Raw genomic sequence first — 12,236 nt, 5'->3', positions numbered from 1 at the left:
GGTCACACAGCTATGAAGTGGCAGACATGAGGATGGGGAATAGGTCCTCTGATGCTAAACCAACAAAACTGTCTGTTTGCTGTGGTATGGAGACAGCTGTAATAACAAGGATGCAGAGATCAGCCATACCTATGCCATCCCTCTAACCCTCAAAACTGTATTTGGCCACATACTGTTTGCTTCTCACTCATTGGTTTCTTTGTACAAATAGATGTCTCATTGTGCATCAAATGAAAATCAGCCTGAGTTATGCCCTGAGAAACTACCTTTCCTTTGCTCCCTGAAACTTAATGACCCTATAAAGCTTTTCCAGTAAAATTCCCAAAGGTATAAATGTGCCTGTGGACAATTACAGGCTGCCCAGGCAAGACCAAGAGCTCCCCAAGATCTTTGCATTCCATTAAATGATGAATACAGGCAATAATAAAGGGCAGTACTTGGGAGGGAAGAAGAGAAGGGTTGCACAGAATCAAATGCATTCCAGCTGTCAGCATTCCTCAAAAGCCTCTGAGGTCCAGGTTAGAACTATTTCTGCCACTATTATGCAATGTCAAAATATTATCCATTTCCCTAGGCAGACTTTCTTAGGTTTCCCTTTTGGTACCTTGTAAGTAAAATAGACCACTTAAGACAGTACAAGACCAAACGTATGTAACTGATTTTTTATGCTTTTTAAATACAGATTTTTTAGCTGATCATAATAGTCTCTATTAGCATATCCCTGTTCAATGACTGAGTTTTAATCATATTTCCTCATTGGTTGAATCATAGAATTAACTCAAAAATCTAGAGACAGTAGGGTCTTCAGAGAACTACTACTTCAATGTCATCATTTTACTGTTGAGGAAACAGGTCAAGGTCCCCCAAAGCTATGACCTTATCAAGGTCATGTAGGCTATGTTAAAGAAAGATTTGAACACAGGTCTTCTCCAGATGCAGTGTTCTGTCCACTTTAATATACTGTTGCTGTCCAGAAGTATAAAGGATAGGAAGATAATTACATTTAAGAATATCACTTCCAAAACAAAATATCTTTTCCCCAAGAACCTTTTCATCACAGAGAAACAGAGAGGATGAAGTAGCAAAAGAGAGCAATTCACTGAAGCAAATCCACTCTCCCCTAAAAATGAGTTCTAAAGAAAAGCTTTCAAATCTTTTACAATAACAAAGGACAACAGCAAAGCCCATTCAGGGTTCAAAAACTAGGAAAGGGAAGACCCACAATTGCTCATCCTTGGCTATCACTGTGCCACAGGGAAACTGCACTAGATGCTAAAGATGTAAAGTGAATGGTAGACAGAGAGGGGTTCCCCAGCCCTTTCAGGTGCTCTGGTTAATATCAGCTTCAATGTCTAAATGCCAATTGTACAGAAGGGACCTGGTATTCTGTCTGTTGCTGGGTTTCACAATGCAGTGTCATTGATTTTTGTATTCTAGCTGTGTTTATAGCAAAGAACACCCAACATACCTTGCATCTGAAATAAAGTGTAAAATAACAGGAATGGAAAGAGTTTTCTTTTTTCCTCTAAGAAAAATCAGGTTTTCAGACAATAACCAGACTAGGATTGTTCCCAAAGCTGTCTACAAGAATGTAAAAGTTGCAGGCAAGTGGGCGGTGGAACAAACAACTCATTTTGCTATTGTCATATACTTGATCTTCTGCAGTTAGCTCTGAGACACTTGTATTTAATATCCCATATTTTAATAGCACTACTTACCCAAGAATTTCCAAGGCATCGTTAATCAAGAAACCAATCCACATACATCTGTTAGGTGCCTGCTATTTGCCAACCACTGAATTAAACATTGGGAATACAAAGGCAGAAAAGAAATAGACCCTGCCTTCAATGAGCTTATGTTTTATCTGGGGGAGAACACATACATGCATATTAATACACAAACTTACAAAATCAATACAAGGTCACTAGGTTGGGAAGACGACACTAGAAGCCTGGGCATGAAGAAAGGTTTCATCTCAGCAGTCTTTAAAAACCCCTGTGAGAAAGGGGATAAAACTGAAGGCTCACAATTTTTAAGAATAATCTGGGTAGCTCAGTGGATTGAGAGCCAGGCCTAGAGATGGGAGGTCCTAGGTTCAAATGTGGCCTCAGACACTTTCCAGCTGTGTGATCCTGGGCTTCACCCCCATTGTCTAGCCCTTACCACTCTTCTGCCTTGGAACTAATACATAGTATTAATTCCAAGACGGAAGGTAAGGTTAAAAAAAAAAACAAGAATAATTGATCCAATCCCCTGATAGTAGAGGGGTGGCATCACCTCATGACCCATCATCTAGGAAATGGCAGTTCACAAACCCTCAAACCCCATTTCCCATCCAGCAGAGTAGAAGACATGCTAAATGAATAGTAAAAGTCCATTTTTATGAACCTTTCTCTCTGTACCCTGAAACCAAGTTCTCATCTATTCTTACCTAGACTATTACAGTAGCTTGCTAAAAAAGTCTTCCTGCCTCTAGGCCATCTGCTCTCCAATCTATAGTTCATACTACTGCTGAACCAATTCACCACTCAAAAACCCCCAGTGGCTCCCCATTGTCTACTAAGTAAAAACTTCTGATCATGCTATTTAAGATCTCATTGATAGAGCTCCAACTTACCCTTCTGGTATTCTCTCATAAAACAATAAAGGTTCTCTCCCTTCATTGTACTCTGCACTGACTAGAATGTTTTCTCCTACATTTCTCATATAAAAGTCTCTCCTCCATAAAACCTTCCCTTAACCACCCCTTTCCTTAACTGAAAGTGGTTTCTCCTCAAATATCTCACAGCACTTTTTCTGGACCTCTCCTTTGAACTGATCTCCTTCTCCTCTACATCATAATTATTTATGTAAATACATTTCCACCCCTCTCTGACTTTTCATTACATTGTTAACTCTTTAAGAACAAGGTCTGCATCTTTTCTTTCTCCATTGCCTTTCACTTGGTGGGTGCTTGATAATTATTCATTCAACATAATTACTGAATTGAATGATACAAGACAGTGTACTGAATCACAATTTAGTACTAAATTAAGTGGAACTTTCTCCTTGAGTTATAGGCATTCTAAGTAGGGGAAGTTCAGGCATGGCTTGAGCAGTAGAGGAAAACTTAATGGAAGAACAGGAACTTGGAAAGAAGAGGTCAAAGAAATTGGAAGAGTTTCAAAAAGAAGACAAAGGGAGGAACAAATAAAAGAAAAGGCTAATTTTCTTGATGAAAAATGGGAAGATGGGTAAAGAGAGTGGACCAATCATTGAAGGGTGGCTTGAAATAAATAATACTGGTTACTTTCCTCTCCTAATATTATTATCTATGGGGATAATCAGATAGAAATTGTTTTCTAGGGGATTCTTAGGCAGGAAGAACTCCCACAATGGTAGCATCAATGCCAATGGGCTCAAATCCATCTCCAGCACTTATTTTGTAACAATGGACAAGTGGTTTAATTACATCGAGCCTCAGTTCATTCATCTGAAAAATGGGTTTAGTATCATATTATGAATATGTACCTCACAAGGTTGTTATAAAGTTCAAATGAAATGCCAACCCCCAAATTTAAAGCTACTGTGTGTTTTTGTACTAGATTTGTGATGTCACCAATGTAGTCAACAAGTCTTTACTAGGTGCTAAAACATGTGATAGGTGCTGGGGATGCAGAAAAAGGCAAAATCAGTCCCTCTGCTATTAAGGAATTCATCCTCTAACCAGTGTAGAAACTCCTTCTACCAATGCAGATCCCATCTACTGCCATTTAGTCTTAGAGAGTTTCCTGGAGCACCAGAAGGCTAAGCAATTTACAGTCAGTATTTGTCAGACTCTGGGATTGAACCCAGGTCTCCTTTCTAGCTTTCTATCCAATATACCAACTGCATTATTTTTAATATTATTATTATTTGGAGATTAGAGGAGGCAGTTTTCTCCAGTGATCTACCTTTACCTACAGGCAAAAGAAAAGGAGAAAGAATAGGAAGGAAGGAAATAGATTTTAGTGAAGGGAATGTTGCTCAAAAAGTTGAATTAGAAAATATTGGAAAAATAAATTCTGGTGAAGGGAAGGGAAAGAAGAAATTAAAGGAAACCACAGGAGGACACAGACTGGGCATGCAAAAGAGAAGTGAACTATAGCAGCCAAACCACTTAACCTGGCAGCAGGGACAATCAAAACTGGGAAACCCCCAACCTCAACTTGACCCCTCCTCTCTACACAAGAAGGCAGCAGCCAGATCTTAGGGGTCTTGGGGAAATTCTCAGACCCAGAGTCTCCCAATCAAAGGGGACTGCTTCAGGAAGGACTCACTGACAAGCTGCTCCAGTGCCCTAGGCCTCTAACCCTCTCTCATTCAAGTTCATTGTCCAGACTCCAAGGCTGAATCCCTGGAGGCTACCACTCTGCCAGTGCACCTGTGCCCTCTAGCGCCAGGCCACTGCAATGGCCAGCTCACTACTGCAGAGGCATTCTGAAGTCCTGGCTCTTTCAGTCACCTTTTTCATGCAACCAGCTGCTTCTGCTCCCCACTGCATTGGTCTCTGCACTGGTATCTCCCCAGCATCCTCCCCTTCCCCTTTTCTAGTCCTCCTGATGGTAGGGGAAAAAAAAAACCACTTGCCTCTGACTGACACTTCCAAGCAAAAACTTTGTTGTTGTTGTTGTTTTTTCTATCCAGACAAGCATCTAGTTCCAAGCAAGATGATGAAAGCAAAGTATATAAGACTTTGTCTCTTGTAAAGGACCAAAAAAAAGAGGTGAAGATTGGGGGAGAATCTCTCTCTCTCTCTCTCTCTCTCTCTCTCTCTCTCTCTCTCTCTCTCTCTCTCTCTCTCTCTCTCATTCTGCCTTTAATTGACAAAAGGCAACAGTGACATTTTAAGTGGAATGTAGACAGTGCATGAAAGATTACTCTTTGCTTAATGTTCAAATTAATAAGGATGGGCCCAGACCATGAATTAGAACAAATTTAATAAAAAAAAAAATCTATTGGGTAAATATTGTGCAGACTAAAGGAGAGCAACCTAATAAGTCCCAATCCTTGTGTTCCAAATCCTCTAAGGTTAATTGGATCATTGGATCAACCCATCAACAAATATTTACAAAGCTTCCAAGGCATAGGGCATTTTGATAGATGCCCCTATCCCAGGGTAATCCTTTCTTTGCCAAATAAATAATAAAACTGGATTTCAATGACAAAGATACAGTCATTAACTGTAGCTCTGGTGAAACAGAACCTAACCAGTTATTTAATTGATCCAAGGTACTAAAAACTACAGAAGTGGAATAAACCTGGAGAAAACATTTCCCAATTTCAGAAAGACAACTCTGCTTACTTCCTTTAAAAATCTCTTCAGGGGGCAGCTGGGTGGCTCAGTGGATTGAGTGCCAGTCCTAGAGATGGGAGGTCCTAGGTTCAAATCTGACCTCAGACACTTCCCACTGTGTGACCCTGGGCAAGTCATTTAACCCCCATTGTCTAGCCCTTACCACTCTTCTGCCTTGGAGCCAATACACAGTATTGACTCCAAGATGGAAGGTAAGGGTTTTAGGGGGGAAAAAATCTCTTCATAAGAGTCAGAGGTTTTGGAATACCAGAAAGGGTGCCAAATTTGGTATCAGAGGACCTGGGTGAGAATTCCAACTCTTTTTTAAGGTACCTCTAAGACCTTCAGAAACTCACTACATTATCTGTTCAATGAGGAGGTTGAAATAAATGGCCTCTAAGGTCTCTTTCTGCTGGAAATTCTATAAACCAAAAGTTCAAATTATGAAATATTCACAAGAGAAGACACCTGGTGGGAGAGGGAGTAGGGCAGAGGGGGGAAAGAAAGAATCATCCTTTTTACTTATCAGATGCAGTGGATACTTTTTGCATGTTATAGTAGGTCCTAAAGTCCTAATTCCAGTGTCATCCTGGTATTGAAGTGATCCTAGATCCTTGAAGGCTATGCCAGAAGACAACAAGCTTAAGAAAATCCTATCAAGCTAGAAAGGCCTCAGTTATGGACCCACTGACAGACTCCTCTTAAGTTTGACAGAAGGTCAACCTAGCTAAATGTAGAGTAGCTCATCCCTAAATTAACCAGAAGATGATGACTCAGCCACAAACACTAGGGATCTTTAAAAGGTCATAGATCTTGAACTTGAAGAGACCAACTTAACTTTGAGGAACCTGCCCAAGATCCAAGGGTAGCAGAATGGAACTCAGATTCCATGTCTACAAATTTATTAGCTAAGATTAGCATTTTTCTCATAGTACTATTTAGACTACCTCTAATAAGTCACAGATGGTGATGATCAGCATTAATGTGGTGGTGGGGTAACCTATGCATATGGAATCATGGATATTTTAAGTATTAACCTGACGATCAAGTTTCAGAAGTCTCCCTCAAACATTTGCCTTTACTCTAGAGTTCATATAAAAGCATATGGTGCAACTTCATTGATTTTTTGATATTTAGATGCATTCACATCTAGATGCATTCACAAATTTTAGTAGGACTTCACCATTCCCACTGACACCTGAGGCTTTACTGTCTATTATTGCTTATCCAAAAAAACAACAATACCCTCTATTAAAGATCTTGGATATTTAGCCACACCCATACACAAATGCACAAAGAAACAATGAATTAAAGGCACTGATGTCATTTATCATAAGACAAACCAATAATGAGACCTTGAAAGTCAACAGAAAGGAATGAAAATATTCCATCAATTTTCCATCTTGATTTTTGGGGAAGTAAGAGCAAAATATAATACAACACTATGAATGTTGAGTGTTAAATTCTAATAAACATCATTATATTTACCTTGAACCATGTAACATTTTGTGTTAGCATCCTGAAAGGTTTTTTAAGCTGATCTTAGAATTCCTTAGATGTGATAATTATTATTAGCTGCCTTGAGATTTTTTGTGTTAATGTGCTAGCTATGGTTGCCAAGGAATATACATTTTAAAATACTGCAACAATCTAAAGGCATTTCTGCTTGTTTGTTAAATATTAACATGAAGAATAGAAAGGCCAAAAAGGCATAATATATATATAGCAAACCACACTTTTCCCACTTGAAAGGACTTTAGCTGCTGAGTTCTCTTGTGAGGCACTAAATATGTTGCATTCTTGCCTCAGAGAGAGAAAATGAGTTTGAGAAAGAATCTTTCCCAGAATCACATCATCCAGAAGAGAACCTAGAATTCTGCCAGTGAGATTTTCCTGATTCTTTGTCCTAGGCTTAGAGGATTTACCCAAAATACTACTGAATTGCAGAATGAAGACTGTTCTCACTTGGAGCACACTAATATGGCTAGGGGGGCTAGTCAAACTTGTTTTGGTTTTTTTTATGTTTATGTATTCCTTGTCAGAGCTTGCTGGCATACGGTAAGGGACTGGCAGAGGCATATCTATGTACAGTCACAGAGCTCACCTTATAAAAAATATTAAGATTGAGGGGAGGAATCATGTAAGTGAGGATGAAGAATCCTTCATGCTCTTGTTATCTTGTGATAATTTCCAAAGCCATATATCCTTTCTAAAAAACTTGTAGGCACATCACAAATAGTAATTATAATAATGATAGCAATAAATTATAGTAATGGTTGAGACCAAAGTAACTTAAAGATGATTAAAAAAAATAATTCCTCCTACTTGGGTTAACCAAAGTCCAATACCTAAAAATCCATGAACAGGCAAAATCCTTGGCTTCCTACTCAATATCTCTAATGATCTCTAATGTAGCCATTGGGTACTTCTGAAATAACCTATTATATGGTTTTCCAGGGCTTGAAAAAAATGTATTGTTGCTAAGCTGATCAGATGAGCCCCCATCAATGTAGTTAACTGTCCCCTCAAATAACAGATACATAATCCAATACTTCATCCACTTTACAGAGGGTTAAGACCTGCCAGGATTTATTTTCCAATGGCATAAATTCTGAGAATCAAGGATCACCCCTATAACATAAGAATATATATTATAGCTGGAAAAGACTCAGAGGCCATGTAGTCCAATTTCCTTATTCTGAAAACTTCAACCCAAAGAGGTGAAAGTATTTGTTCAAGGTCTGTATTCAGTAATTCTGAATAATTCTATACTCAGGATCTGAACTTATTCTCTCCATTGCACTATGTTGTTTCCACATGAGTCATCACATTAAAATTTTGGTGGTTTCCTACTCTAAAATGAGGGTATTGATGGAAGAATAAGGCAAAAATGATATTTCAAATGCAACTCACAAAGTAAAGGAAACTTTAACTGAGTGGATAACTTTTTTTAATCGAAAACTGTTTAAAAAAAACAATATTTCTTCAAGACAATGACATATCCCAAGGAACATTGTTGCTAATGGCCACCTAGATAAAAGGAGAAGCCTCTTAATTTCTTTCTAACCTCAAAAGAAAATCAACCTACAAACCCCAAACTAACTATTTTTACAGAAGGAATATTTAGAAGCTCCAACAGAAGTGGTTGCTTCATGCTGTGAAACTCACTGGACCCCATCTGTGCCTGTTCCCTGTAAAGTATTCTGGAAATATGCCTGGAAGAACAGAAAAAAGTGACTGATCATTTACAGAATTGTTACAGGTGTCACAGCCTGGCTTCCAAAATGCCAAAAGATTAACCATTTGTTGCTGATTTTGCTCCATACATTTTTCTTCTGGGTCTTTGAGAACTACTTAAGTCAACATACATGAGGAATTATTCACACAACAATCCAAAATTTCCTCTTAAGTAGCAAAAGCTATGGAATTTAAGTAATTGGTTCTAATATTGATTAGAAGTCTGTCACTTGTGTTCCTGTTAACAATCTTTCTGTCAAAGAAAATGGTGAGAAGATAGCCTGACTGACTTAATAGAGGTGGTTCTGAGAGTTCTTCCACATATCTCTAACCCTACTTTTCTATTTTTGCATATCAACACATGGGAGAACTTTCTTCATGTTTAGAACACTGATAGGTGGCAGTTTCTCTCTCTGTCTTGAAAAAGTCAGACAGCAAAACTGATCAACTCAGAATTAGTAGCTCAGTGAGAAAAAAAAATGAAATTCTTAGTTGCCAAATTTCCTGGCCAAGTTCAGAGGAACACAGAAAAACTTCTGTGACAACTTATGGAATATCTTCTGAGTAATAAAAGGTGGGAATGAGGAGAGGGGAAGACCTGTAGGAAGAGAGCTCTTTCCTATACGTAAAAGCATGAAGTTATTGTCTTTGTACTGAATGCTTCTTCAATTTCAAGCACTTTTGTTTACATTCAAATTCATTCAAACTGTGAAACCACTACAGCGGCTGGTTAAGGTGGGGAATTGTAAAATTCAAAAATCATTCAACAAATGGTAATTACTAAATACTTAAGCATCAGAGAATGTGGAAGGGATAAAAACATTCTCTAATCCAACATTCCTGAAGGAGCTTTAATATAAATGAAGAGGGGATATAATTAATCCTTTTGTAATAGGAAATTACAAAGAAGGGGCCAGCTGAAGGAAATAGAACATTTCTATGGAAGTCAAAGTAGTTCTGCCTGAGCAAGTTCTCATTCCACTGATGTGTGTGAGGTTTTAAGATACGGTCGGTACCTTGGACAGCGCAAATGAACAGCCGGAGTCTAAATCATTGTTCTTGGCTTAACTACAGGAGACGAAACCTAGCACCAACTGCTAGCCAGAAAGTTAGGGGAGGAAAAAAGAAGAAAAGAAAAGAGAAAGATAGTTTTGTTTTGGTTTCTGGTGTGTGTGTGTGTGTGTGTGTGTGTGTGTGTGTGTGTGTGTGTGTGTGTGTGTGTGTGTGTGTGCGTTTAGCGTTTTTTATCAGGAGACTGGGATGAATCCTGTCACATTTCCAAATGTGCACTTTAATAACTCCCAAGGCAAGCTCGTTATTGCCCAGGTAGTCCACTCCTCCTCAGAGACACAAGGGGTTTGTTTACCCGTGTGTTGAGATAACTTTGTACCTTCAGTTTGTTCCCACTGGGGCTGTCCTAGACGGCCCATCCCACTTCCCATTTCCGCAACCTCAGCTTGCCTGTTACGCAAGAGTGCATGGTCCTGCCCTCAGCAGCCTATTATATATATATATATATATATATATATATATATATATATATATATATATATATATATATAGAGAGAGAGAGAGAGAGAGAGAGAGAGAGAGAGAGAGAGAGAGATGAAACTCTCCGAAGGCGCGAAGGTTGAGGTAAAAGGGGGAAGAGGCATAGAATCAGGAGGTCCCACTGCTCAAGGGGCTAAAGACCCAAAATAAGAAGGGCGCTGAGACTATGCCTTAAGGAGCTACAAATTCCAGAGAGTGGTTCTCTGAAAGGAAAAGTAGAAGTGAAAGAGGATGTGACCAGATCAACTACACCGCTTTGTAACTGCAACGTGTGCTGAGCGCCCACACGGTGCTAGGCATTGTGTAAAACAGCCAAGACCGTGCACCCATTCCGCTTTGCAAATAGACGGAGCAGAGCCTTTTCCCTTCCACCATTGAATGGATCTGGTTGGTGGTCTATTCAGAACCCATATAGACATGGATTCCTGGAACTATGTTCTAGGCAACAAAAAGTGGAATTTAAGCTGTTTGCTAACCTTTCCAGAGAGTCCCCCACGCCCCGCCCCACCCTTCACCGCCAGTCTCACCTCCCTCTTCCTTCGGCCCCTTCTATTTCATTTTAGCAAAGGCAAATAGAACCAAGGGGGTTCGACTCAGGTCTACCAGGAGAGATGCAAAACTATTGACTGGTTTTAATCACGGGAGGCCAAGATGCAATGAAATATTCATCTGGATTTCACTGTAAGGGGAGGGTTTGAGGATAGATGGGGATGGGAATGAGAGGGAAGGAGATAGGAGTGGGGGTGGGCGGGGGGTAGGGAGAAGACAGAAGCAAACACCAGATACATCAGGATGATGCTGGTTGCCATCGCAATTCCCCACACCCGCCTGACAACTGAAGAAGCTGCAACTTTGCTCAGGACTCCTTCCCTCCTCCTTCCCTTGGGAGGTTCCCCACACCAACCCCTCTCCGGAAGTCGCTGTTGGCCTGTCCCCCTCTGGCGCGCGCCTGCTTCCGACCTCCTGGGCCCCCCGAATATCGGACAACCTCCGTCTCCCTCCTCCCATCTCCAGTGTTCTCCAGTTCCCAGAGTTAGGAGGCTGAGGAGGTAGGAATGGGCGGGCAAATGGGATGCCACAGTCTAAAGTTCTAGTCTTGCCATATCTTCAAAGGAAGGAAAAAACCCTTTCAAACACCTCTTCCGACTCCCCCCCCCCAACCCCCCTCAAAGTTAGCTTTTGCTGCGCAGTAGTCGATGGAGACACTTTGCAATCAAGGCGTTGTACATACACAGGAATGCAGAGTTTGCATTTACCTACCTGAACGACCGGGTGGATGGGTCAAGTAGCAGGAGGAGAAGCCAAGGTCCAGCTGCAGTGTATCAGTCCTCTATTCCAGCCCCCTCCCCCAAATAAACCACAATCTTGCTATTTGGGTGGGAGCTTGGCTAATGGAATAGATGTGAGGAGGGATGGAAGGAAGGGGTGGGATGGGTTTGTTAGATTTGTCTCTTCTTTCTCTTCTTGGGTCAGTTTAGCAGAAGCCGAGGGCGCAGGCTCTGGTTGGAGAGTTTGCCGGCTCCGGGTACCCTGCCTCCATCCTCTCCGCTCATCCGCAGGGGGCTGGGGAGCGGAGCGAGCGCGAGTGTGGGCTCAGGCAGCTCGCTCGGCTCGAGAGTAGAGAGGAGGTGTGGTACGGAGGGAGGAAGGGAGGGAGAGCGCGGAGAGGGGGAAAGAAGGGGGGCGCGCGGGGGTGGGGAGACAAGCGGTGTGGCCGAGAGGGAGACAGCAGCTTCCCCCCAGTGAGCTTTCCACCTTCTGACGAAGCCGGTGCGCCCAGCTCCGAAGCCAGACACTAGTGGGGAGATGAGCTCCTCTCGAGCGCCCCCTGGGGGGTTCCCGCCGATAGCAGCAGCATCCCAGCAAAGAAATTTCGCTTACCCCAAACCTTAGTGCGCCCACCTCAAGAGACGCGTCCATGGAGAATTCAGAACCACAAGCACCCCTCTTCCCATTGCTTACCACCCAAATAAGCGCAAGAATTGCCTTTTATTATGCCCCAATCGCCCCTGTCTCCATATCTCTTTCCACCACCACCATTTTTCTTTTTTTTAGTTAAAGAGGTGATCATGAATTTGGAGTCAGGAAGATCTGAGTTCAAATCCTTCCTCAGACACTGACTAGCTGTGGACGT

General features: G+C 41.3%; 1 protein-coding gene across 1 annotated transcript in view; it reads right to left on the bottom strand.

The window, feature by feature from the left end:
* Positions 1 to 11,907, bottom strand: part of CPNE4 (copine 4) — a 509,113-nt gene extending 497,206 nt beyond the window's left edge. The window contains exon 1 of the mRNA XM_001369385.4: positions 11,363 to 11,907. The gene's annotated coding sequence lies outside the window, so the exon portion shown is untranslated. The remainder of the gene's footprint in view (positions 1 to 11,362) is intronic.
* Positions 11,908 to 12,236: the final 329 nt, after the last annotated feature.

Source organism: Monodelphis domestica, chromosome 5 (assembly GCF_027887165.1).
Source record: "Monodelphis domestica isolate mMonDom1 chromosome 5, mMonDom1.pri, whole genome shotgun sequence".
Lineage (NCBI taxonomy): Eukaryota > Metazoa > Chordata > Mammalia > Didelphimorphia > Didelphidae > Monodelphis > Monodelphis domestica.
The sequence above is the reverse complement of the archived record's forward strand: the minus strand, read 5'-3'. Positions and strand labels throughout refer to the sequence as shown.